At 45.5% G+C, this 24,537-nt stretch overlaps 1 long non-coding RNA gene across 1 annotated transcript; it reads left to right on the top strand.

Annotated features, from left to right (window-relative positions):
* Positions 1 to 24,292, top strand: LOC123572285 (uncharacterized). Its single transcript, XR_010585898.2, has 3 exons — positions 1 to 108; positions 18,170 to 18,329; positions 20,363 to 24,292. It is a non-coding gene; the product is annotated as an uncharacterized lncRNA (long non-coding RNA).
* The last annotated feature ends 245 nt before the right edge of the window (positions 24,293 to 24,537 follow it).

The raw sequence follows: 24,537 nt of genomic DNA, 5'->3' as shown, positions 1-24,537 counted from the left end.
GAGGTTGCTCCAAGTAACAGGCCCGGCAAGTCCATGAAGGAATGATTCTGTTGTGAACGAGAACAACATCTCTTTGACCGTCTTCCCCAGTGCCTCGCCTTGAGGCAGGTGAGGACCAGGTGCCCTTTGGGTTTCAAGAAATAAAACGTGAGTTGAACACATGGAGGAGCCATTGTAGGGGGTGGCTCAAGCCTCAGCCCCCATGCTCTGGGGTGTAGTGGAATGAATTAAAATATTTGTCGGGGGCTTTTAGTGCTGGCTCTGCTCCTGTGCTAGTTTGGGAAGTAACTTATCTTTGAGCCTCAGCTCCTCAGGTGTTTAATGGAACTCAGACGCCCTCCTATATTTGGTAGGATTATTTTGACTGCATGAAACAGAAAAACGGACTCAAACTGGTTAACAAGGAAATGTAGTCTGTCCTGTACGAGAGATTTCATATAGTGGTGACGTCACATCCAACCATGACAGTCTCCACAGTTGTCTTTCATTGCCTCTTTCTTAGGATCCAGGTATCCTAAGAGGCATCCGAGTGGTATAAGGACTCTTTTTCAGCAGTTTTCCTGGAGGAGAAGGGGTTTGAGTAATCAGCATTCACCTCTGGGCAGGGAGTGTGGAGTTGTGTCCACTGCTGCTCTCAGCTGTGTAGAGTTGTGGACAAACGGCCAGAAATCCGGGGAGAAGGCGGACTGCTGTGGGATGGGATGCCTGTCAGTGTGGAGCTGAGAATTAGATTATGGATGTGAACAATCTTCCCTGTGAATTTTAAAGCATTGGGTATTTCTTTCTCATGACAGGAGTTTGGATTAGATTATATCTAATGTTCCTTCTAACTCTGTATTTTTATGAATTTTCAAATAAGAGCCATTTTCACTGGCCTGATGATTTTTATAGTTGGTTCAGCAATGCTGTTGGATAACAAAATGCTGGCTAGTCACTTGCTTGGGGCACCAATACAGCGGCAGTAAAAATAACGATAACGAAAACCACCATTACCGCCATCAAACCCATTCACAACCCAGATGAGAAACATCTAGGGGAAAGCCTTTAAAACAATTTTGGCATTCCTGTGTGCTGTGTGTCATTTTGCAAAACAATAGATTTTTGCGGCTTAGTCTTATGTTTATTTTAAATCCTTATGGGGGTATTGTGATGTTTTCATGCTCAGGGGTGTTGATCCATACCTTTCCGAAACTGGAAAATGTCACAGTTATTTATCAAGATTTATCAGGATCCAGACATTTTCAAAACTGGAAAATGTTACAGCTATTTATCAATGAAATGAGAGGTTTTTTTCAATTTACTTTTTCTATATAATAATCATGTAATTTTTGGCCAGGCATGATGGTTCATGCCTGTAATCCCAGCACTTTGGGAGGTTGAGGCGGGTGGATCACCTGAGGTCAGGAGTTCAAGACCAGCCTAACCAACATGGTGAAACCCTGTTTTTACTAAAAATACAAAAATTAGCTGGTTGTGATGGCAGGTGCCTGTAATTCCAGCTACTCGGGAAGCTGAGGCAGGAGAATCGCTTGAACCCAGTAGGTGGAGGTTGCAGTGAACCGAAATTGTACCGCTACACTCCAGTCTGGGTGACAGAGTGAGACTCCATCTCAAAAAAAAAAAAAAAAAAAAAAAAAAAATCACATAATTTTTCCACATTTTGAAATGTGAGGATAGGTTAAAAAAATTGTAACTCTGAAAAGGGAACTGTCTTCTACTAGGCAGTGATGTCACTAGTGGAGAGGCGGATAGCCTTGCCTGTGGTCCTAATATTCCTATTAATGATTTTGATACAGATGTAGAAAAAGTGACTGTCAAATGTGGGCTTATGAGATAAAAGTGGGAAGACAGACCTAATATTATAGAAGAAAGTCTTAATAAAATGATTTCAATAGGCTATCATGCTGAACTGAAACCAGTAAAGTGAATTTCAATAGAAATAAATGGTTTAGCACTTAAATTTTACTACATAAAGGAAAAAGAAAAAAGATCGGGTATTTTAGCTTATTCCAGTCCACCCTGAGTTAGCAGCTGGAGAAGGCCACACTAGTCACAGTCAGCATTAATCAGAGTGGAGAGTCCAGATTCTATATTTGGTACCACTCAGGTAACAACTGGCTGCTGTATTTTAAGAAGGGCAAACTGAAGTAATTAAGTAATAAAATAGTTATGATTGTCTCCAACATAAGCAAACTAATCTACTAAGTCCTGAATATATGTTATCTCTGATTTTCAGAGAGTCCTGGAAAAATAGATACTATTGTTTACATTTTACAGAAAAGGGAAATTAACCAGAGAGATCATCACGCACTCTCTTCCTCCCCTCCCAACTCCTTAACCAAGGTAGGAAGTTTAATTCAAGCTTATGGGCTATTTTTATTAAGCTTGGGATGTCACCTGAAGGGCATAGGACTTGGAACAAATTCTTTCATCATACTGTAGGGCAGCAGTCCCCCATCTTTTTGGCTGGCACCAGGGACCAGTTTCATGGAAGACAGTTTTCCCACAGACAAGGGAGGGGGGTTGGTTTTGGCATGAAATTGCTCCACCTCAGATCATCAGGCATTAGTTCGATTCTCATAAGGAGCATGCAACCTAGATCCCTCGCACGTGCAGCTCACAATAGGGTTTGTGCTCCTATAAGAATCTAATGCTGCCACTGTTCTGACAGGAGGCGGAGCTCAGGTGGTAATGCTCTCTGGGACCCTCCTCATCTGCTATGCAGCCCAGTTCCTAACAGACCATGACCCTGAGGATTGGGAACCCCTAGTGTAGGGGATGAGAATATGTCACCCCAAAATATGCCATTCTGGCATAAGGATTATTTTGAGCTGAAGACAACTGAGGAACAGCAGATGCCAAAAAAAGCACTCTCTGCTTCCCCTGCCTGATAAAAGTAGGCTTAGACTTATTTGCTTCAAGACAGCGCAGGAATCTATACAACAAACATTCCTAAAATAACCCGTATCTTCCATTAGCTTCCTCTGTACATTTACCTTCCCACGGTGTGCCGTCCCTCAAAGCCTAAACCCCTTAGTGTTGTCATTTCTCTACAAATTTACTGTTCTTTGTTAAGATGCTGTAGAACCTTAAGTTCTAATGATCCCTTCCAATTATCGGTCACTACATTTTCCCCGCATGGATACACGCTGTATATATGAATACACTGTGCTTTCTTCTGGTTAGTCTATCTTTTGCCAGTTTAATTTCCAGAACCCCAGCTGGAGAACCTAGAAGTACAGAGAAAAAAGTTTTCCTCCTCTACCTGTTTACTGGGAAGGGTGAAATGTACAACACTTGAATCAGCAAGTCATGAGAAGGCCTGGTCGCCACCCTCCCTCATCCCGTGGAGAGGAGGTGTGGGGTGGGGCCTCCTCACTCTCTGTCCTTCCACAGAGAGGAATGGCGGTGGGAGGGGGGGGGAGGGGGGGGAGGGGCAGGGACCTCCCCACCCACCCTCGGTTCACAGAGGGGAATTGCGGGGTACGGGCACTCTGCAGGACATGCAGTGTGGGAATCTCTGTTCTAGGGGAGCATGTACCGCCTTACTGCCTTCTCCCCACTTAAAGGCAAGCAAAGGGGAATGTTGACAGTAGAAGAATAGTCGATCTAATTTGGATTGAGATTCTCCAAACCTGGAAATGTTCTTAGTGTACTCTCACATGGTAATTCAGTCGACCTATGGTTTGTCTTATCTGTTTTGTGTTGTTATAAAGGAATATATGAGGCTGGGTAATTTATAAAGAAGGTGTATTTGGCTCACGGTTCTCATGTCTGGAAGAGTTCAAGGCTGGGCCTCTGCATCCGGTAAGGGCAGAAGCTGCCTCCATTTCATGGAAGAAGGTGAAGGGGAGCTGGTGTGTGCAGATCACACGGCAAGACAGGAAGCAAGAGAGACAGAGAGGAGGTGCCAGGCTCCTTTTAGCCATCAGCTCTCATGGGAATTGATAGAACGAGAACTCACTCACCCCCACCCACCTCCTGGAGGGGATTAATCTATTCACGAGGGATGATCCATGACCCAAACACCTCCCGTTAGGCCTCACCTCCAACGTTGGATCAGACTCCAGCATTCGATTTGGAAGGATCAAACCCCCAAGCTGTGGCATGGTTCCGGGTTGGAAATCATTTTCCCTCCAACATTCGAAGGCAGTGCGCTCAGCGTTGCTTTTGAGAAATCTGAAGCTTGGCAGATTCCTGTCTCTGGGTGACTGTGTGCCCTATTTTTTTTCCCTGTCTGGAAACTTGAAGGACCTATTCTTTGGCCTTGCTGTTCTGAAACATGAGGTACCTCTATGTGGATCACTTTCATGTATTTTGCAGACCATGAGATGGACTTACGTATCTGGAAATTCAGGTCTCTAACTTTCGGAAAATTTTCTTTCCAACTCTCTGGCTGGAAGAGTATGAGCCTGGCTGCTAACCTTCTGGGAGCTGAGTCAGGGAGGAAATCTGGGGGTGGGGAGGGTTTGCAGTGCAGAAATCAAGCTTCGCATTCAATAGGCAAACTTTTACTTACTCTGCCTGTGTTTTGAAGAGGTACCTGGTGCCATCAATTCCCAAGTCTTTTTTTTTTTGAGACGGAGTCTCGCTCTGTCACCCGGGCTGGAGTGCAGTGGCCGGATCTCAGCTCACTGCAAGCTCCGCCTCCCGGGTTCACGCCATTCTCCTGCCTCAGCCTCCCGAGTAGCTGGGACTACAGGCGCCCGCCACCTCGCCAGGCTAGCTTTTTGTATTTTTTAGTAGAGACGGGGTTTCACCGTGTTAGCCAGGATGGTCTCGATCTCCTGACCTTGTGATCCGCCCGTCTCAGCCTCCCAAAGTGCTGGGATTACAGGCTTGAGCCACCACGCCCGGCTAATTCCCAAGTCTTTAGGGGATTCTCCAGTGCCATGTGGGCTGCTTCTCCCACCTTCCTGCTGCTTTTCGGCCTCCAGAATGATCTCAACTCCAGTTCTCCGTTTTTCTGTCTCTTAAAATCTTAGTCAGGTTGTGGGAGGGATTAGAAGTAAATGCATGTGTTCAGTTTCATCCATCCATCCATCCATCCATCCATCCATCCATCCATCCATTTATTTATTTATTTATTTGGCAGAATCTCACTCTGTTGCCCAGGCTGGAATGCAGAGGTGCGATCTTGGCTCACTGCAACCTCTGCCTCTTGGCTTCAAGCAATTCTCCCTGCCTCAGCCTCCCGAGTAGCTGGGATTACAGGTGCATGCCACCATACCCAGATAATTTTTGTAGTTTTGGTAGAGATGGGGTTTTGCCATGTTGGCTAGGCTGTTCATGAACTCCTGAACTCAGGTGATCCACCCAGCATGGCCTCCCAAAGTGCTGGAATTACAAGGATAAGCCACTGCTCTCAGCCAATTCTTCATATTTAATGGCAAATCTTTCTTTTTACATACACTAACTCATTAACCTTCCCAACTATCCTGTGGGGTAAGGACCATTATCCCAGTTTTATGGATGAAGAAACTGAGGCAGAGAAATGTCAAGTGACTTGCCCAGACAAACACAACTAGGAAGTGACAGACCCAGAAGAGGAACCCAGGGAGTCTGACGCCAGGAGCCAAACTCTTAGTCATGATGCTATTCCCCCTATTCACAGTTTAGCAGATTATAGTACAGGGATAAGAAAGGTAGAAACTGACAAAACAGTGAGAATGGGAGGGAAGCAATGGGATGGGAGGTTTCATCAGTTTTCTTGGAAACGCACAGTGAGAGGCAGAGCGTGAACTGGTGGAGTGGGGAGCGGCACCCTAGAATACTGGAGTATGGGTGAGCCATAGAGGGGGTGATCAGCCTGGTGGAAGTTAGTGCAAGCTCCTGACTTGAAGACTAAAATATGTAAGGGTGGGAGCAGGAAGCAGGGCTGATAATGGAGAGTCCAGGCTATGCGCTCAGTTCTTGGGAGGTGAAAAAAATCATGTTCTTTTTTAATGTTCTAGTGTGCCAGTAAAATGGAAAGTATTTCACCTTCTTACCGTAGAGCGGTCATTGTCCAGCATTTCTGTGATTCAGAATTACCAGGAGCATTGTTCTCCACCTGCAAGCAGTTTTAGGGGATTCAGGACATCTGGAGTGGAACCTGAGTATTTGGATTTCTTTTTTTTTTTTTTTTTTGAGATGGAGTTTCATGCTGTCACCCAGGCAGGGGTGCAGTGGTGCGATTTCAGCTCACTGCAACCTTGGCCTCCCGGTTCAAGTGATTCTCCTACCTCAGCTTCCCTAGTAGCTGGGATTATAGGTACATGCCACCATGCCTGACTAGTTTTTGTATTTTTAGTAGAGATGGGGTTTCATTGTGTTGACCAGGCTGGTCTTGAACCCCTGACCTCATGATCCACTCGCCTCAGCCTCCCAAAGTGCTGGGATTACAAGCGAGAGCCACCGCGGCTGGCCTGGATTTCTAAGTAATTCTCAAGTAGGATGATGAGATGATGGTTTTCAACCATGGGGTAATTTTGGCCCTAACTAGACATTTGGTAATACCTGGAGACATTTTTGATAGTCACCACAAGAGGGGTGGGGCTATTGGCATCCAGTTGGTTGAGAATGGGGATGCCATTAAACATCCTACTGTGCACAGATCAGCCCCATAACAAAGACTTAGGCCTAAGCATCAGTAGTGTCAAGGCTGAGAAGCCCCAGTCTGGAGTAAAGCCTACTTGTCAATAGGCCCTACCGTTACCTTTTCTATTACCTCATTTAAAAAAATACGGCCAGGCTGGGCATGGTAGCTCACACCCGTAATCCTAGCACTTTGGGAGGTCGAGCCAGTGGGTGCCTTGAGCCCAGAAGTTTGAGGTCAGCATGGGCAACATGGTGAGATCCTATCTTTACAAAAAATACAAAAATTAGCCAGGTGTGGTGGGGTGTACCTGTAGTCCCAGCTACTTGGGGGGCTGACATGGGAGGATCCCCTGATCACAGGTAGATTGAGGTTACTGTGAGCCATGAGCACACCACTGCATTCCAGCCTGGGCAATAGAGTGAGACCCTGTATCAAGTAAGTAAATAAATAAATATTACAAATATGGTCATACAGTTGAGAAAAGAATATGATATGGATAAGAAATACCTGTTGCTATGGTTTGGATGTCATCTGTCTCCACCAAAACTCACGTGGAAGTTTAACTGCCAGCTGGCAGTGTTGGGAGGTGGGGCCCAATGGGAGGTGTTTGGGTCATGGGGACAGATCCTTAATTAATAGATAAATGGTGTCTCTCATTGGAGTGAGTTCTCCCAGGAACGATCTGGTTCCCACGAGTTCCTTGCGTGTATTCACTTCCCCTTTGACCTTCTCTACCATGTTTTAATGTAGCCCATGGCCCTCACCAGAAGCTGAGTAGATACTAGGGCCATTCCCCTTGAACTTCTTAGACTGCAGAATGATGTGCTAAATAAACCTCTTTATAAATTACTCAGTGTCAGGTTTTCTGTTATAGCAACACAAAACAGACTAAGACACCTATATTTACTGATTAAAAAAATCTTGGAGGAGGCCGGGTGTGGTGGCTCATGCCTATAATCCCAGCACTTTGGGAGGCCAAGACAGGCAGATCATTTGAGGTCAGGAATTTGAGATCAGCCTGACCAACATGGTGAAACCCTGCCTCTACTAAAAATATAAAAAATTAGCCACACGTGGTCATGCATGCCTGTAATCTTGGCTACTCAGGAGGCTGAAGCAGGGGAATTGCTTGAACCCGGGAAGCAGAGGTTGCAGTGAGCCAAGATTGTGCCACTGCACTCCAGCCTGGGTGACACAGGGATACTCCATCTCAAAAAAACAAAACAAAACAAAAACAAAAAAACTTTGGAGGAATCAGAAATAACACAGGTAACTAAAGAGAATTAAAACATGTACAAAAAGGCATACCATAATAAAAAATAACTTTAGTTATCTTCAGAGAAGTTTGAGAAGATATTTGTGTGCAAAATGTCAAAAAAACAAACAAAAAAACCAAAAAAACAAAAACAGAGAATGGAATATCTCCTGGAAGTGAAATATATAACTGCCAATTTTGAAATTCAATAGTAAGGGTGGATTGGATTTTCTGTTTTTCCCTCCAGATGTATTCTCTGTTCTTTTCTATCCTACTCTGTGCCTGGGAGACTGACTCGTACAAATTGCATTATCTGGGCTTTGTTGCTTCTGACTTCTGGTTGAGTTTGGCCAAAGAAAGGCCAGTTGATTAGAGGGCAGGAAAGCATGATCGATCTTTATTATTCTTGGATTCCACATATGTGAATTCGCCTATTCACTAATTTATTCATCACCCCAAAGTCAGTGCTCATGGGCTTCTTTTGTCCTTTACAGACAAGCACAGAGTGGCCAAAAATTTGAGTTGCTGGATACACACTTCCCAGCTGAGATGGAACCAGGCGATGCTCCTCCTTCTTGTTTAAGCTCTCACAATATAAACAAGTGTCCTTTTCTCAGTCTATTTAGTGCCATACTTTTATATTTTGTGGGTGTTTTGGTTTTGGTGATTTCAGTGTTTAAAATGCCCCAAGTGTAGTGCTGTCTATTGTTCCTAAGTGCTAGAAATCTGTGATGTGCCTTATGGAAAAAACACAGATTAGATAACCTTTGTTCAGATATCCATGATAAGGGCTGTTAGCCATGAGTTTAATGTTAATGAATCCACAACATATATTAAATAAGATGTCTTTAAACACAAACACACATAAAACAAGTTTATGAATTAAATATTGGCAAAAATGTGACCAGACGCTTACAGGAGCCTAACCCCGTCATTCTCCTAGAAGCAGTATTTGCTGATTCAGTGTTTGTGGTGCCTTTATAGAACATAGCTACCATGAATAATGAGAATCTTCAGTACTCTGCTGAGTGTGGTTTTGGCAATGACTGATTTTCTCTGCTGTGGCCACAATTCCTGCCAGATGGTCCCTCATTCATGGCTGCAGCTCATTTTCCAGTAACTTTGCTTTTTTTCCTGACCCTTTCAGGTTTAGGGGTGATAATGACTTTGCTGTGTTGCGGATCTATGGGAACTTCACCATTCTTTGTTGTTTCTTTAGCACTGACCATAACTCTACTGTTTCCTTATGACATTTTCCTCACTTACCTTTTGCATTTGCCATCTGTTTCCTTCCAGGATCTTGATGACTCAGTTGGTAGAAAATGTACTCAGCCTAGTCTCTCATAATGAAGAACAAAATGTAATGAGATTTTTTTACGTATGAGGAAAGAAAAGTTATGTAACATGAGTCTAGGAGCTGAAATCCTGACTAACAAGAATTCCAGATAGAAGAGGCTGGAAAGTATCACTGATATAATACAAGAAAATTTCCCAGAATGGAAGGAGAACATGAATATTCAAAGTGAAAGAGCTATACAAAATAAACTTTAAAAGGCCTCATTTAGATATTCAGGGAATTAAGTGTAAAGATAAGAAATCAAAAGACTTCAGGGAGGAGACAAAAAGATTACCTACAAATGAACAGGAATCATACTGATGTTTGATATGTCATCAACAGCCATTGATCTATAAGAAAATGGAATAATGCCATCAAATTTCTGAAGAGAACTGATTTCAATTCTATACCAATCTAAATCATCAAAGGTTAAAAAAAAAAAGAATAAAAATCTTTATATAATTAAAAACTCAAAATATTGCTTTACAGGCACAAAACACCTTTTCTTTGGGAGTTACTTGCAGATGTATTTCAGCAAAATGAAAAAGTGAAACAATAAATACTAACATGAGTTTTAGGAAATAGTACATTCAATCTAAAAGAAAAGTTCCCAGATAACTACTATGTAGAAGGCCTCCAGAGCAACGAGTCCATGTAAGGAGAGGAGCATGGAGACCACCAGAGGATGATCTAGAAAAAGCAAGAGGGGGGAATTTGATAGAAAATTGTATCATCAATGGCTTGGAAAAGTCTGAGAATAAGACCAAGCCATGAATGAAGGAAAAATTCCAGGAAACAACAACAACAAATTATACAAGAAAGGCACAAGTCAAAAAGAAAACCAAACTGTGGCACAATGATTTTGAATAATTGCAGTAAACTGTTAAAAGAGTGGAGCAGTCCTTAAATGGCAGCAACCAGTGAAACTGCTAAGTTGCTTGATTCGCCATACTGTAGAGCTTCAGCCAGTAAGGAGAAAGGAGCCCAGGGGGATCTGGATTATTATTCATAGCACAACAGGCTCCGTGGACTCCATGTTTGCCTTGCTCCCCTTTGCCCCCAGGTCTCATGGGGACAATGTGGATCAGGCTTAGGTGGATGTTGCACATACAGCGGGTTTGTGCACAGCTGAGTAACATGCAGATGAGAGATCCTGATCTTCTATAGGTATAGCCATCAAAGCTGCCTCTTCTTCTTCCAAGGAGAGATGTTGGCTTCATTACCCGGGAATATCTCAGGGGAGAAAAAGGAGGGCTGTCCAGCTATATTACCCTAGAATGGTCTGGGAGAGGTAGCTCTTAATTGAAGGGAGGAAATCACTGTTATAAACAAATCCGCCCTCTGTCCCAGAGTGGGGAGACACTACCTCTAGGTTCCATGGTTGTCTGTTATCCAAACATCCTTGAACAAAGCTATTGGTGTCCTTTGCTCAGAAGATGTTTCTGGTGCAGAAGGATCAGCATTATCTCCCAACATACACAAAGGGAGAATGTATTTGGACGTGTTGCTGGTGCAGTCTCTTTTGTGTAGCGTAGGGGAGAAGGAAGTGTGATCATAGTGTGTCTGGAATTGGTGGGTTCTTGGTCTCGCAGACTTCAACAATGAAGTCACGGACCCTTGCGGTGAGTGTTACAGTTCTTAAAGATGGTAGTCTGGAGTTTGTTCCTTTAGACATTCAGATGTGTCTGGACCTTCTTCCTTCTGGTGGCTACGTGGTCTCGCTGTCAGGAGTGAAGCTGCAGACCTTCCCGGTGAGTGTTACAGCTCTTAAAGGCAGCATGTCTGGTGGTGGTCATTCTTCCCAGTGGGTTCCTGGTCTTGCTGGCTTCAGGACTGAAGCTGCAGACCTTTGTGGTGAGTGTTACAGCTCATAAAGGTGGCATAAACCCAAAGAGTGAGCAGCAGCAAGATTTATTGTAAAAAGCAAAAGAACAAAGCTTCCACAGTGTGGAAGGGAACCCGAGCAGGTTGCCACTGGCTGGCTCGGGCAGCCTGCTTTTATTATCTGGCCCCACCCACATCCTGCTGATTGGTCCATTTTACAGAGAGCTGATTGGTCTGTTTTGACAGAATGCTGATTGGTCCATTTACAATCCCTGAGCTAGACACAGAATGTTAGAAAAGTTCTCCAAGTCCCCACTAGGTTAGCTAGATACAGAGTACTGATTAGTGTATTTACAAACCTTGAGCTACACACAGAGTGCTGATTGGTGTATTTACAAACCCTGAGCTAGACACAGAGTGCTGATTGGTGCATTTACAATCCCTTAGCTAGACATAAAAGCTCTCCAAGTCCCCACTAGCTCAGGAGCACAGCTGGCTTCACCTAGTGGACTCCACTGCAGGTACTGAGCCCTGCCCCGCAGGGAGGCAGCTGAGGTCCCGCGAGAACTCGAGCGCAGCCTCAGCAGGCCCCACTGCTGGGGGACCTGGCGCACCTTCTGCAGCTGCTGGCCCAGGTGCTAAGCCCCTCACTGCCCTGAGGGGGTGGCCCTGGCCAGCGGCTCCAAGTGCTGGCTGCGCATGCCCGGCGCCCCCACGCCCCCACATGCCTGCCAGAACTGGCGCTGGCCTGTGAGTGCCATGCGCAGTCCAGGTTCCTGCTTGACCCTCTCCCTCCACACCTCCCTGAAAGCAGAGGGAGTGGGCCCTGGCCTCAGCCAGCCCAGAGAGGGGCTCCCACAGTGCAGTGGTGGGCTGAAGGGCTCCTCAAGCACTGCCAGAGTGGATGACGAGGCCGAGGAGGTGCCGATACTGAGGGCTGCTGGCATGTTGTCACCTCTCAGTAGCACACTACTTGATTTTATAGTGATAATATTTACATAGCTGTCATCACATAAGTGGCATTTATTGGTTTTCAATTTTAGAATCAATCTAGAGACAACTCATGAAAGTCTCAGAAGTATTTTTTATAAAGGCCGTAAGTGTTGGCCGGGTGCAGTGGCTCACTCCTGTAATCCCAGCACTTTGGGAGGCTGAGGCAGGCGGATCACCTGAAGTCAGGAGTTCAAGATCAGCCTGGCCAACAAGGTGAAACCCCATCTCTACTAAAAATACAAAAATTAGCCGGGTGTGGTGGTGGGTGCCTTAATCCCAGCTACTCAGGAGGCTGAGGCAGGAGAATTGCTTGAAACCAGGAGGCAGACGTTGCAGTGAGCTGAGATCACACCACTGTACTCCAGTCTGGGTGACAGAGACTCCATCTCAAAAACAAACAAACAAACAGAAAATAACAACCAAAAAAACCCCATAAGTATTTATAATATAAAAGGAAAAGCAGAGTCACAGAGACTGGGAGGTTGGGGGATGGAGTGGAGAGGCTGACACCCCCAAAGGTGGGAGCACCATCACTTTGTTCCACCGGGTCTTTGATAGGAATGGAAGCTGACACTTGCTGAATGTGACCATGGATCAACATCGTGCTGAGTGCTCTCCTTGTGGCACCTTCTGACCCACAAACTTATTCACAACAAGCCTGTGAAGCAGGCACCAGTATTAACTCCACCTTGCAGGGGAGGAAACCGATGTACCAGAGATTAAGTGTACTGCTCTAGGTCACACGGATGGAGATATAATGGGTTTACTGTGATATTTGACACTACACTTCAGAGGTGACTATGGGAAGAAATGAGATTAGAGGCAGCTGAATCTGGGTGAGTAGGACACCACGGGAAAGGTGAGTGGTGGAGCTGGAGAGTGCAGGAACAGGAGGCTGGGCACAGTGAGTGAGCTGCCTAAGGTGGCTGGGCAGAGGGCTTTGTGAAAAAGGAAGGCATTCCGAAAGGTGTGGGCTGTGGAGCGTTGTGAGAGGAAGGATAGATAAGACTTTCCCATTTCACCTGATGCTAGTTTTCTGATCCCCACCTTCCAGATGGATTGGAAGTGAATGATAGAGACAGAGATAGAGGTGTACATCTATAAATAAATACCCCCGGCTTCTAACACATACACATGCAAAGCATACAGACTGCGTTTCTAATTTTGGAAGAGTCGTGTCCACATTTTCCAGCCACGTATTCTTTAGATTTGTATTCTATTTCATCACCTGCCTTTCTGCTTTTATTCCTGTCTTTTACTCCTCAGTCGTCAGTTTATATTTACATTATTTGCTTATATTTACATGATTATGTTAACTATGTTTTCATTTCCGCCTTTGAAAAACACAGTCCTAGTTCTTTGTTTTTCTATTTTTAATGACGTCTAATGATGCAAAATATGTAGATTACATTGTAAATCATATATGAGAAAGGAGGAAAAAAATGGAACATTCCAATTTCATATAATTTTTTTTTAATATAAATAAAAAGGGGAAAAGATTGGCCAGGTATGGTGGCTCACATTTGTAATCCCAGGACTTTTGGAGGCAGAGGTGGGCAGATTGCTTGAGCTCAGTGTGAGACCAGCTTGGGCAATGTAGTGAGACCCCATCTCTATAATAAATACAAAAATTAATGGGGTGTGGTGGCATGGGCCTGTGGTCTCAGCTACTTGAGAGGTTGAGGTGGGGGGATGGCTTGAGTCTGGGAGGTCAAGACTGCAGTGAGCTAAGATCATGCCACCATACTCCAGCCTGGGCAACAGAGAGAGACCCTGTATGGAAAAATATATATATAATAATAAAAAGGGGAAAAGAGGAAGATTTGCTCACTGTTTTAAGTAAACTCATAACAGTTTTCTTAACAGTTATGAGCATCTTTCAAAAGAAACACAGTAAATCCCATAACTACAACATCTTTATCTTTTAAAACTCCCCCTGAAGCGGCTGGGCATGGTGGCTCATGCCTGTAATCCCAGCACTTTGGGAAGCTGAGGCAGGCGGATCACAAGGTCAGGAGATGGAGACCATCCTGGTTAACATGGTGAAACCCCGTCTCTACTAAAAATAGAAAAATTAGCCAGGCGTGATGGCGGGCACCTGTAGTCCCAGCTACTCAGGAGGCTGGGGCAGGAGAATGTCGTTAACCCCGGAGGTGGAGCTTGCAGTGAGCTGAGATCGCGCCACTGCACTCCAGCCTGGGCGACAGAGCCAGACTCTGTCTCAAAATAACGACAACAACACTCCCCCTGAAGCAAAACAGAATTATTTAACTATGTACGCATGTATTTGCCCTTGACTGCAGTGTTGCTGAGTGTTTGAACCCTGTAGAAGAGAGCAACGTGGCCCTATGTCCCACTTTATCCTGTGTCCAGGACGAAACTGACCCTGAAGGACATTTCCTCTTGTTTTTTCTCTTTATCTACACTGAAGTCCCAACAGCAGAAAGATGGATGCACTCACATTACAGTGAGACCCACTGCTGATTTGGACACCCGCAGCTCTTTCTGGAGCTTAGTGAGATGCCTGGGGTGGGAGGAGGGTGCAGTGTGTGGTCCACCTTCTCTTTCACTGCTTCCGTCTTGGAACACTTTGAACTTCAGCCATAGAAAGGGTTAATCCATTACTGGCTGTTTTCCAAAGCTCATGCGGAATGCTGTAGTGGATCAATAGGCCTGAAACACTCAAGTCTGTGGTAAAAGAGAGGGAGCCAAAAGGGGCCTTAATGGAACAAGGCTGGATGTGGTTGAAAGGAAGCAAGTTCTGAGGAAGAGGCCTGATGGCTTCAGAAAGAGAAGCGTTCTCCCCTCTCCCCATTGGCATTGCTCTTGGGCTCTCAGTAGAGTGGCTTAAACCAACCAATAGATATTATTTCTATCCATATTATCATATATGATTCCAATGGCTTTATATATGGTTGTAATCATATTGATATGATCATATATACATGATAATTCTATTTATATGAATCCCAAATTTATATCTCTAGCCCTGTGTTCTTGATTTGTATAACCAACCACCTGCTTGCCTGCAGGCATCTCAAACATAGTATGTCCACAGTGGAACTCTTGGTTTGCAGCTCCTCACCGTCTCCTGCAACTTGTGCTTCCTCCATCTCCAATCATTCAAGCCTAAAATCTTTGAGGGATCTTACATCTAGGGTATAATATAATTTAGTTAACACTTCACTTAATATTGCACTTTTAAGATGATACATATTTTTGGTTCTTATAAAATATGCTTTAAATGTCATCTTTGTGCATAAAGCTTTGTTTGCATTTCTGATTATGACTCTTCTGAGTATTGAGAAAAATCAGTCTATTCCTGATTTGCTGAGCTCAGAGCAAAAGTAAAAATGTGTCTAGATGTTTAAAAGTTGTAAATCAAGCAAATTGATAAGTTAGATAAAATATATTCTAGCCATCTACCTTGACAAATATGCCTTCAAAATGACCTGAAATACAAGGTTTGAATTTAGAATTTTTAGGTTCCTTGGAGTTCTGCAATGGAACATGCTGGTGTGGGGAGAACGGGCCCCAGGAACTGACCTGTGGCCTGACCCCTCCTCTTCCCACCCACAGCTTTGTCTCTCACTGTGAGGGGGTTGTGCGCATGCGTGTTGGCACCTCAGCCTGCACACTCAAGCTCCTAGGGCTGACCACACTTTCCCTTCCCGTAAACCTTCACGCCTTGCTACCCTTTGGGTGATATGCTCAGGGCCTGGAAGCTGGTTTAGGGCTGCTTGGGCGGGGAATTCCAGAGTTCCAGGAAGCTGGAGTGTGATCTAGGGGGGTTGGTGAGGCGTTCCCTGATCTCCTCGGACTCCTTGCCTCATGGGGAGATGACAACCGGAATAGGGTGAGAAGGGAGGGGCTCCCCAAAGTGCAAGGCTCAGGGAAAGGCCCCACGTCTGCAGCTTGGAAGTCAGTATGGTGGCCGGGCGCGGTGGCTCACGTCTGTAATCCAGCACTTTGGGAGGCCGAGGCGGGCGGATCATGAGATCAGGAGATTAAAACCATCCTGGCTAACACGGTGAAATCCTGTCTCTACTAAAAATACAAAAAATTAGCCAGGCGTGGTGGCGGCACCTGTAGTCCCAGCTACTTGGGAGGCTGAGGCAGGAGAATGGCCTGAACTCGGAAGGCGGAGCTTGCAGTGAGCCGAGATCGCGCCACCACACTTCAGCCTGGGTGACAGAGAGAGACTGTCTCAAAATAAATAAATAAATAAATAAAATAAAAGTCAGTATGGGCAGGAAGTCCTGGCTCTAAGCATATGATCAGTTTCCTAGTTGCTTTCCAGAAAGATTAGACCAGTTTACATGCCCATGTATTGAAGGACTCCAGGTATGAAGAGAGTTTCCAGTGGTCGTCTAGCCGCCTGACCTTGGGCAAGTTAAGCATCCTCTTCAGGCCTCTCGGTTTCCTCATCTATAAAACAACTTCTTTCTAGCTCTAACCTTCTCTGGGTCTCTGAAACCAAGCCCTGTGCTTTAGCCATTCATGGCCTGAGTTTCCTAAACCTCCTTTAGTCTGTGAATGGTGGTCCCCCCAGTGCTCTTACCTATAGGTGTACACCATGGCTTATCTGAATAATCTGCCAGACCAGGAGCCAGCACCCTGAACTACGCAGGTTTTCTTCTAGCTTCAGCAATCCATAAAAGTTTAAGAAAAACAGGCAGTTTGCTTGCAACAAGGGCAACTTTGCTTCCTCCTTTTAAGTTTTCTCTCCTTTAGCCATCTGTAATGAATATACGGCTATAAAACAAGGCAGTCACACCCTCTCTGGTTCCAGGAGCACTAAATCCTTAGTGCCTCTGTGGTTATCTAAAAGATTTTATTGCATTTCACTGCAAAGAGCTGCCCCAGGTTTATCCGTTGCTTCACCTCCCATTTTTATAACATAAAGGAGAGATTTATGTTCAAATCCGGGAACACTTTTAGCTGACTTGGAGCTACATATGTAGTGCTTTGTAAAGAATTTTAGTTTCCTGAAGATGGCACTGTCATTTTACTTCTGTTCATCACACAGGGAAATTTACCCTCTGCCTAGTATGTGTGCACAGAGATTCATTAAAGTGAAAAATATCCGATAATAACTGTGCACCAACAGAAATGCATATCATGGAGATGTAAAATTTATTTTAAAAAATGTTAAAAGGGAACTCATGATCAAAAGTAAAAGTTAATGGCTTTGACTTTTAAGGTGTTGTTTTTTGACACCCTCTTCCTAAAGGACACAGAGATGGATTCTGTAGAGATAAAGTTAAAATTAATCAAGTGATCAGAAAAGAACATAGGGAAACCCATTTTGCTATGTTTTCAGTTCTCTTGTCTGCTACCTTAATATCATTTAGGCAAAGTCTGAATCAAATAAGTGATTTAATCAATGAGTATTTACGGCGTATTAATTCTCAAACATAGTGACTGAAATCTCAGTTCAACCTGAATGTCCTGATAATCTCTGCCCAGAAGAGTGGGTGACTCTGCCCAAAAGGACCACATCCTACCTCTCCAAAGACTCAAATGACAACCAGTCTGCCTTCAGACTCTGGTGGAATTATGATACTTAGGCTGCAAATTCCAGGGCAGAACTGATCCCTGTTCCGGTGGAAAACAGAGTGGCTGGTGGCTTTGAGCAGCTGGGTGCTTTGGAGCTGCCCTCAACTCTCTCATGCCAGGTGGGGTGGGAGCCTGCCAGAGCCCAGCCTCCGTCTTCCACCAAAAAAGACCTCATGCCTGTGAAAGAAAGTGCCCTTTCCCAGTAATTTTCAAACTTATCTAGGTGACAGAACAACTTGCAAGTTTTGAGCTCCTTGGACAGGGGAGAAGAACATCATACCAATACATTAAAACTCAAGTAATTAGAGGAGTTTGTGCTTAAATGAGATAATATCTTGTCCTACATTACAAAATAGAGAATGCAGTGGTTATTTTCTGTGTCAATTTGACTGGGCTAAGGAATGCCCAGAAAGCCGCTAAAATACTGCTTCTGGGTGTGTCTGTGAGGGTGTTTCTGGAAGAGATCAGTGTGTGAATCGGCAGGCTGAGTACAGAAGGTCAACTCTCACCAATGCAGGTGGGCACCATTCTGTCCACCCAGGGCCTAACTAGAACAAAAAATCGGAGGGGGAGCGGACTTTCTCCCTGCTGAGCTGAGACATTCATTTTCTCCTTCCCTTAGACATCCTCACTCCTGGTTGCTGCGCCTGCAAACTCCATCAAGACCCTTGGCTGTCCCAGTTCTCAGGCCTGCGGGTTTGGACTGGAACTTCACCACTGGCTGTCCTGGGCCTCCAGCTTGCAAACGGCAGATTACGGGATTTCTCAGCTTCCATAATCACGTGAGCCAGTCCTCATAATAGATCTCTTTCTATGTATCTCTCTATAACCCATTGGTTTTGTTTCTCCAGAGAACCCAGATTAATACACACTCCTTTATAGCAGTGTCATTTCTGCTTCAATAATGAGGCAGCGGAGGCTCCCAGGAGCGGTTCTGTGGCTGGCACTCAGTGCTTTACTGTGGCTGGTGTGATCCCAAGGGAGAAAGCTGCTGTCAGCCGCCTGCACCAGGCACAGGGCGCGGGACCTGGATGGTGGGTGCTGTCTACACACGACTCCCCACACGCATGCTCGCAGTGCCTTCCCCCCGCCCCGCCCCCAGCAGCCTTCATCCCTCAGCACGAACCGTGGTGGGGTCAGGAGTCTTCTCATGTATTTTGGCATCCTCCAACAGCTAGCAAAATGCTTTTTAACTCAGGAAATATTCAAAAAATGATTCTTGAATTGGGTTGAAGGAACTCATTTAGCCCTCTGTGAACAGGCAAGATATGACAGCCGGCCTCCTAGGTGATACTGCATGCCAGGACCTGTTCTAGATTTTCTCCAAACTGCCTGGTACACAATCCTGAGATAAGAAAGGCTGTCTATACTCCCAGGACCAGTACCAGGAGGAGGCAAGGGGGGAACCAGGGCCAACACCCGAGGAGGAGGTGTTGGCCTTCAGGCGCTGCCTCTGCGCTGGCATGACCCTAAGCTCCAGCGCCTCCCTGGATTGGTGCCCTAGGCCCTGGTTTTGCCTGCCATACCCTGGTCCTGGCCCTGGCTATGTCCAGAGTGACACAGGGATGGAGAAGACTGTTGCAAAGCATGGCCTGAGTGTGTGTTTCCTTCCGGCAGCTGAGGATCACTTCCGCAGGCCTCTCCCAGGCTCTGCCGTGAACCTCTCCACAGCCTCGAGCTTCTGGGTGGTGTGCAGGGCAGGTGTGTAACCACCCCAAGGTGATGATTTGGCTCAAGTCTCCTTAAATTATTCCAGGTGCCCCTCCCTTACCCCATCAACAGCACCAAGCACTTTCCTAGAATGCTGCTCCGGGGCAACTGCCCTTGGTTCCAGCTTCTCTAAAGAACCATGTGAAGCCATTGGAAGGTAACCACAACCTTCATGCAAGTGAATCTTGGGAAGGATGTCAAGAGGAGTATGTGAATTGCAGGCTTCAGAAGTTAAGCAGGGTTGAGTGTGGGGGCTCACGCCTGTAATCCCAGTACTTTGGGAGGTTGAGGTGGGTGGATCACATGAGGTCAAGAGTTCAAGACCAGTGTGGCCAACATGGTGAAATTGTCTCTACTAACAATACAAAAATTAGCTGGGCGTGGTGGTGGGTGCCTGTAATGTCAGCTACTTTGGAGGCTGAGGCGGGAGAATTGCTTGAGTCTGGGAGGTGGAGGTTACAGTGAGCCGAGATCCCGCGGTTGCACTCCAGTCTGGGCAACAAGAGCGAAACTCCATCTCAAAAAAAAAAAAAAGAAAAGTTAAGAAGCAGCATTTAAAGTCATTACTAGTGAATTTACAGCAGGCCCCAGTTTCTGCATGGCAGGGGTAATGGGGAGGAGAGAGGAGAGGGTGGGAAGGGGCATAGGAAGATAGAGAAAGTGCCCCTGCTCCTGCCCTGGAGGTGTAGACTGAAAAGTTATCGCCATATTTTAATAAAGATCTTTATTTACGAGTTCCCTAAATGTTATACCTTTTCTTAGCTGTTATCATCAATAGAGCCTTCAAACCCCATAGGTAAATTTCTATGGTACTTGTAACTACTTTTGCACGAAGGGAATTCTGTGTACCCAGTGCTTTGGGGTCTCCCTAAGTCATGTCTAACAAGTTTAATGTAATTTCTCAAAGCACATCTGAATCTTACATCTGAATTATTGAACATCTTGCTGATTGAGCATTTTCTACAAGCTTCGTTCCCCGCCAAACACCCCGGGAGACATGCTGCTAGCCCGCAGTGCCTGCCACGTTAAGTGAGACAAACAGGGCAGTTATTCAAATAATATTAAATATTAATGGTGACATTCTCCATGGCTGTATCTGTCATAGATCATGTGGGTTACATCTGTCATCTCGAATCCCTTCAGACTGCAAGAGCTCCAGAAATGTTATCTGTTCGCAAAGCCACGTGACGCTGGATGGCAGCTTCCTTTGGATGTGTCCTGAAGCTGCGGAGAGCAGGGAGGATCCCGCTTGTCTCCAGATGGCTTGGGGTTTGTTACAGATTGGAGGAAGCCCCGGGGGCGAGGGGGAAGGTTGAATAATTACTAGTGTCTGGAATTACACGAATGCCCTGGGGACAGGCTGGAACAGGCAGCTTTGCTTCTCCTAGATGTCCCACTGCAGAGACCCGCATCAACCCTTGGATCCAAGTCAGCCAGGCGAGTTTGGCTTTATACAGATGAAAGCAACATGCAAGTGGAATATTTTTGCTTTGCGGGTAGAACTGGGAATGAGGATTTTGCGCACGAAGGGTCTCAACTCTTGTGACCAGGAAGACTCGAATTTGCTGCCCTAGCTGGAAGAACCAAAGTTTACCTGTCAGGCTTCATCAGTCTTTCATCAGGACAAGAACGTCTCCTCTGATCTGGCTGTGCCGGGGATTCCTTGTTAGAAGACAGCATCATCTGATCTGTGTGCCAGCTGTTCCTTCCGCCCTAGCCTGGGGCTTCCCTCTTCTGCAGCTTCATTACAGCCCATCCAGAAGTGGGGTGCGGGGACCTCTGTTTCCTTGTGTGTGTGTGTATTCTGTCTTCTTTACTATGTACTCTCTTTTCTTTTCTGCCAGAAATCAGAGTAGTGCAATATGAGATTTTTGGGATGCAATTCTCCTTGGTAAGTTGAAGTTCATGCACCCTGATGAACTTCCCCCCAGGCCTGGGCATGAGGCTAATGACCAGATGGTTGGCAGGATGCTGGAGGCCAAAGGTTTATTTGACCAGTTCCTAACAGAATGATTAAATTCCAAGTAGCTCTCATCCATTCAGTGCCTACATACGTGGTCCAGTGTTCTTCTTCTTTTTACTTATTGCTTCGTTTTAACTCTCACATCAACACTATTAAGACAAGGCAAGATCACCTCCATTTCTTAGGGGAGGAAACAGAGACTTGGAAAGTATAAGTAACCCTCCTGAAGACATACTATTGAGAAAACGATGACTCTAAATTTAGACTCAGTTTCAACTGGCTGTCAGGGTCGGGCCCTTTCTCCTGCATTGTGCTACTTTCACTTTTAGATCAAACTTCAAGTTTTAAAAAAGGAGGAGAGTTTGCCTGAAAATAACCCAATCACTCTCTTAATAAACAAATTGGTTGAATTTGCAAAATGGTCAAATGCCCAAGCTGATTCCAAATACTCAATGCAAGCTTGGGCTGGACTCTCGGCTGCTCAAGAGGGAATTCAGTGTTCTCGTGGCCCAGCTGGCCTGGGTCTCTGGGCTGTCGTCCAAATTGTCAAACTTTCCTTTTCTGTCAGCATTGGAGGCCAGAATTTCTCAGCGTCAGCATGACCGATGTTTTAGACTGGATACATCTTTGCTGTGGGGGGCTGCCTGTGCATTGGTGGATGATGAGCTGCATCCCTGGCTTCTATCCACCAGATGACAGTAGGACCCTCTCTCGAAGTCATGACAATCCAGAATATGCCAGCTATTGCTAAATGTCCTCTGGGGGCAAAATTGCCTGAGTTGGGAACCACTGACTTGAAACTACCCTCTGCAGGTTTTATCCAAAAGCCCATCCTTGACTGGCTTCTTCCAATTGTTCCCATTCTTTCCCCCCACTTCCCTACTGACCCGGGAGCATTCCCTTAGCAGGTTATGTGCATGCAAATCCTCATCTGAGCGTCTACTTCCAGGGACTCAGTACAAGATGTGCTTTTGTGGCAAATGGGTGAAAGTCCACAAGAGTATGAATGGTTCTAGAAGTTAAGCTACTTAACTTCCCTGAGTACTGGTTTAATCATTTGTAAAAGGGAGGTCCCTTCAGTTCTAATATTTGGTCATATATAAAGACCACAGAGTGTCAGAGCCTGGGTAGTCTTATTGTCTCCAGGATTTGCTGCCAGGGAAATAGCAGAGAGAAATCCCTGTAAACAAATGTTTGTTGACTGAATGATGGAGTAGCAGCTGAGGAGACCTCAGAAGCTATAATTTTTTTTTTTTCCAAGACAGAGTCTTGCTTTGTCACCCAGGCTGGAGTGCAGTGGCGCAGTCTGGGCTCACTGCAACCTCCGCCTCCCAGGATCAAGTGGTTCTCCTGCCTTAGCCTCCCAAGTAGCTGGGATTACAGGCACATGCCACCATGCCCAGCTAATTTCTGTATTTTTAGTAGAGACAGGGTTTCACCATGTTGGCCAGACTGATCTCGAACTCCTGACCTTGTGATCCACCCGCCTTGGCCCCCCAAAAGGCTGGGATTACAGGCGTGAGCCACTGCTCCCAGCCAGAAGCTATAATTTAAGAAGAATGTGTTGAGAACTGGGTCTGAGGCTCTTCTATGCAAACTGAGTAACTGCAGTTAACACAGAAGGATTGTGCAATTTTGAAGTAAAGGGGCAGGAACTACAGGAATACACCTGTCGTGGAACATGTTGGGTTTATTTGTTGCAAAGAGGGAGCACACCGTGGAGAACTGTGGGGCACCTCAGAGAGTGCTGGGAAGGACTTAATACAGGATTCGGGCTATATTTGGTAGTTCTGGGGCTGATCCAAGGAAGCAGAGCTTTACTCTGGACCGAATGTTGTCAGGAAGCAAATTTTGTGATTAGATATTTTAACAGACAGTATCTGCAAGGCATTGGAAGGAATAGAGGCTCATGCTGTTACTGGTCAAGGAGCAGCGGCCACCCATATTAACCAGGATGAGGAGATGTTTGGTTTTTGTGTGATTTGGACAAACGATTCTATGTTTTTCAGTGTTTAGGCATGCTTAAGGAGTGGTCTTACTCTTGTCGTCTTCCACCTAGTCACAGAGTGATTGCGTGCTGGTGTTCTGTGTAATCGCCTGTTTAACAGAAAGACGCTGCTCCCAGCTGTGTGTACAACACCATGGAGAATTGTGGGGTTCCTCAGTAAGAGACTGCTAGGACGGACTTAATACAGGCTTCGGGCTGTATTTGGTGGTTCTGGGGCTGATCCAAGGAAGTAGAGCTTTGCTCTGGATAGGCCGGCTCCCAGTTGTCAAGGGCCTCTTCCGTTCCTCAAAATCTGCCACGTTGCTCTTCTCTTTGGGAAATTAAAATTGACGGGAAGGTGGTAGAGAAATTTGGGGGAACTAAAAACTACAAAAAAATGTTAATTTTGGGGAATATTTAAAGTGCACATTATTGTTTGTTGAACATGATTATAAATTGTTATATTACATTTTGTGAGTTGCTGTTAAACATAGTTGAACAATAGGAAAGATTTTGACCTTACATTTGTGGTTCGTGTGCGCCTTTTGGGGCCTGGAAAGCTTCAAGAGTGACGTTTCCTTTCCTTTGCTTTTTGTACATACATCCCCGACAGATACGCACATGCACCGCCACTGCCCCCCACCACACACACATGCACCAGAAAAAAAAGAAAGTCATTCCAGTGGGCTTTGTCTTCAATAATCTTTGTCTCCTGGAAGGGATTAGTTTTCCATTTGAATTCCTTTGTAATTTCCTGCTGTTGATGACACTGAGGCGATGTTAACAGGAGCAGGAGTGACAGCAGCACTTGTGGGACTGAGTAGCAGGAGATGCAGTGAGAGATGTCCCAGCAGTTCCGGGACGTGGGCTAACCCAGAGGAGCCGGGGTGTTTGGGTTGAGCGTTCAAACTGGCTCTTTTGCCTCTGATCTGAGGATACACAAGAGACCCAGCTTCATCATTAAAAATTTTTGTCATTTTAATTTTTTTTTTTTTTTCTGAGTCGGAATCTTGCTCTGTTGCCCAGGCTGGAGTGCAGTGGCATGATCTTGGCTCACTGCAACCTCTGCTGCCCTGGTTCAAGCAATTTCCCTGCCTCAGCCTCCTGAGTAGCTGGGATTACAGGCGCCCGCCACCATGTCTGGCTAATTTTTTTTTGTACTTTTAGTAGAGATGGGGTTTCACCATGTTGGCCAGACTGGTCTTGAACTCCTGACCTCAGGCAATCCGCCTGCCTCGGCCTCCCACAGTGTTGGGATTACAGGCGTGAGCCACCGTGCCTGACCTAAAATAAATTTTAATTGTGCAAATAAACTTGTCAAAAAGTCCAA

The sequence above is a fragment of the Macaca fascicularis genome, chromosome 3, assembly GCF_037993035.2.
Source record: "Macaca fascicularis isolate 582-1 chromosome 3, T2T-MFA8v1.1".
In the NCBI taxonomy this organism is placed as follows: Eukaryota; Metazoa; Chordata; class Mammalia; order Primates; family Cercopithecidae; genus Macaca; species Macaca fascicularis.
This window is presented reverse-complemented; position numbering and strand designations above follow the sequence as displayed.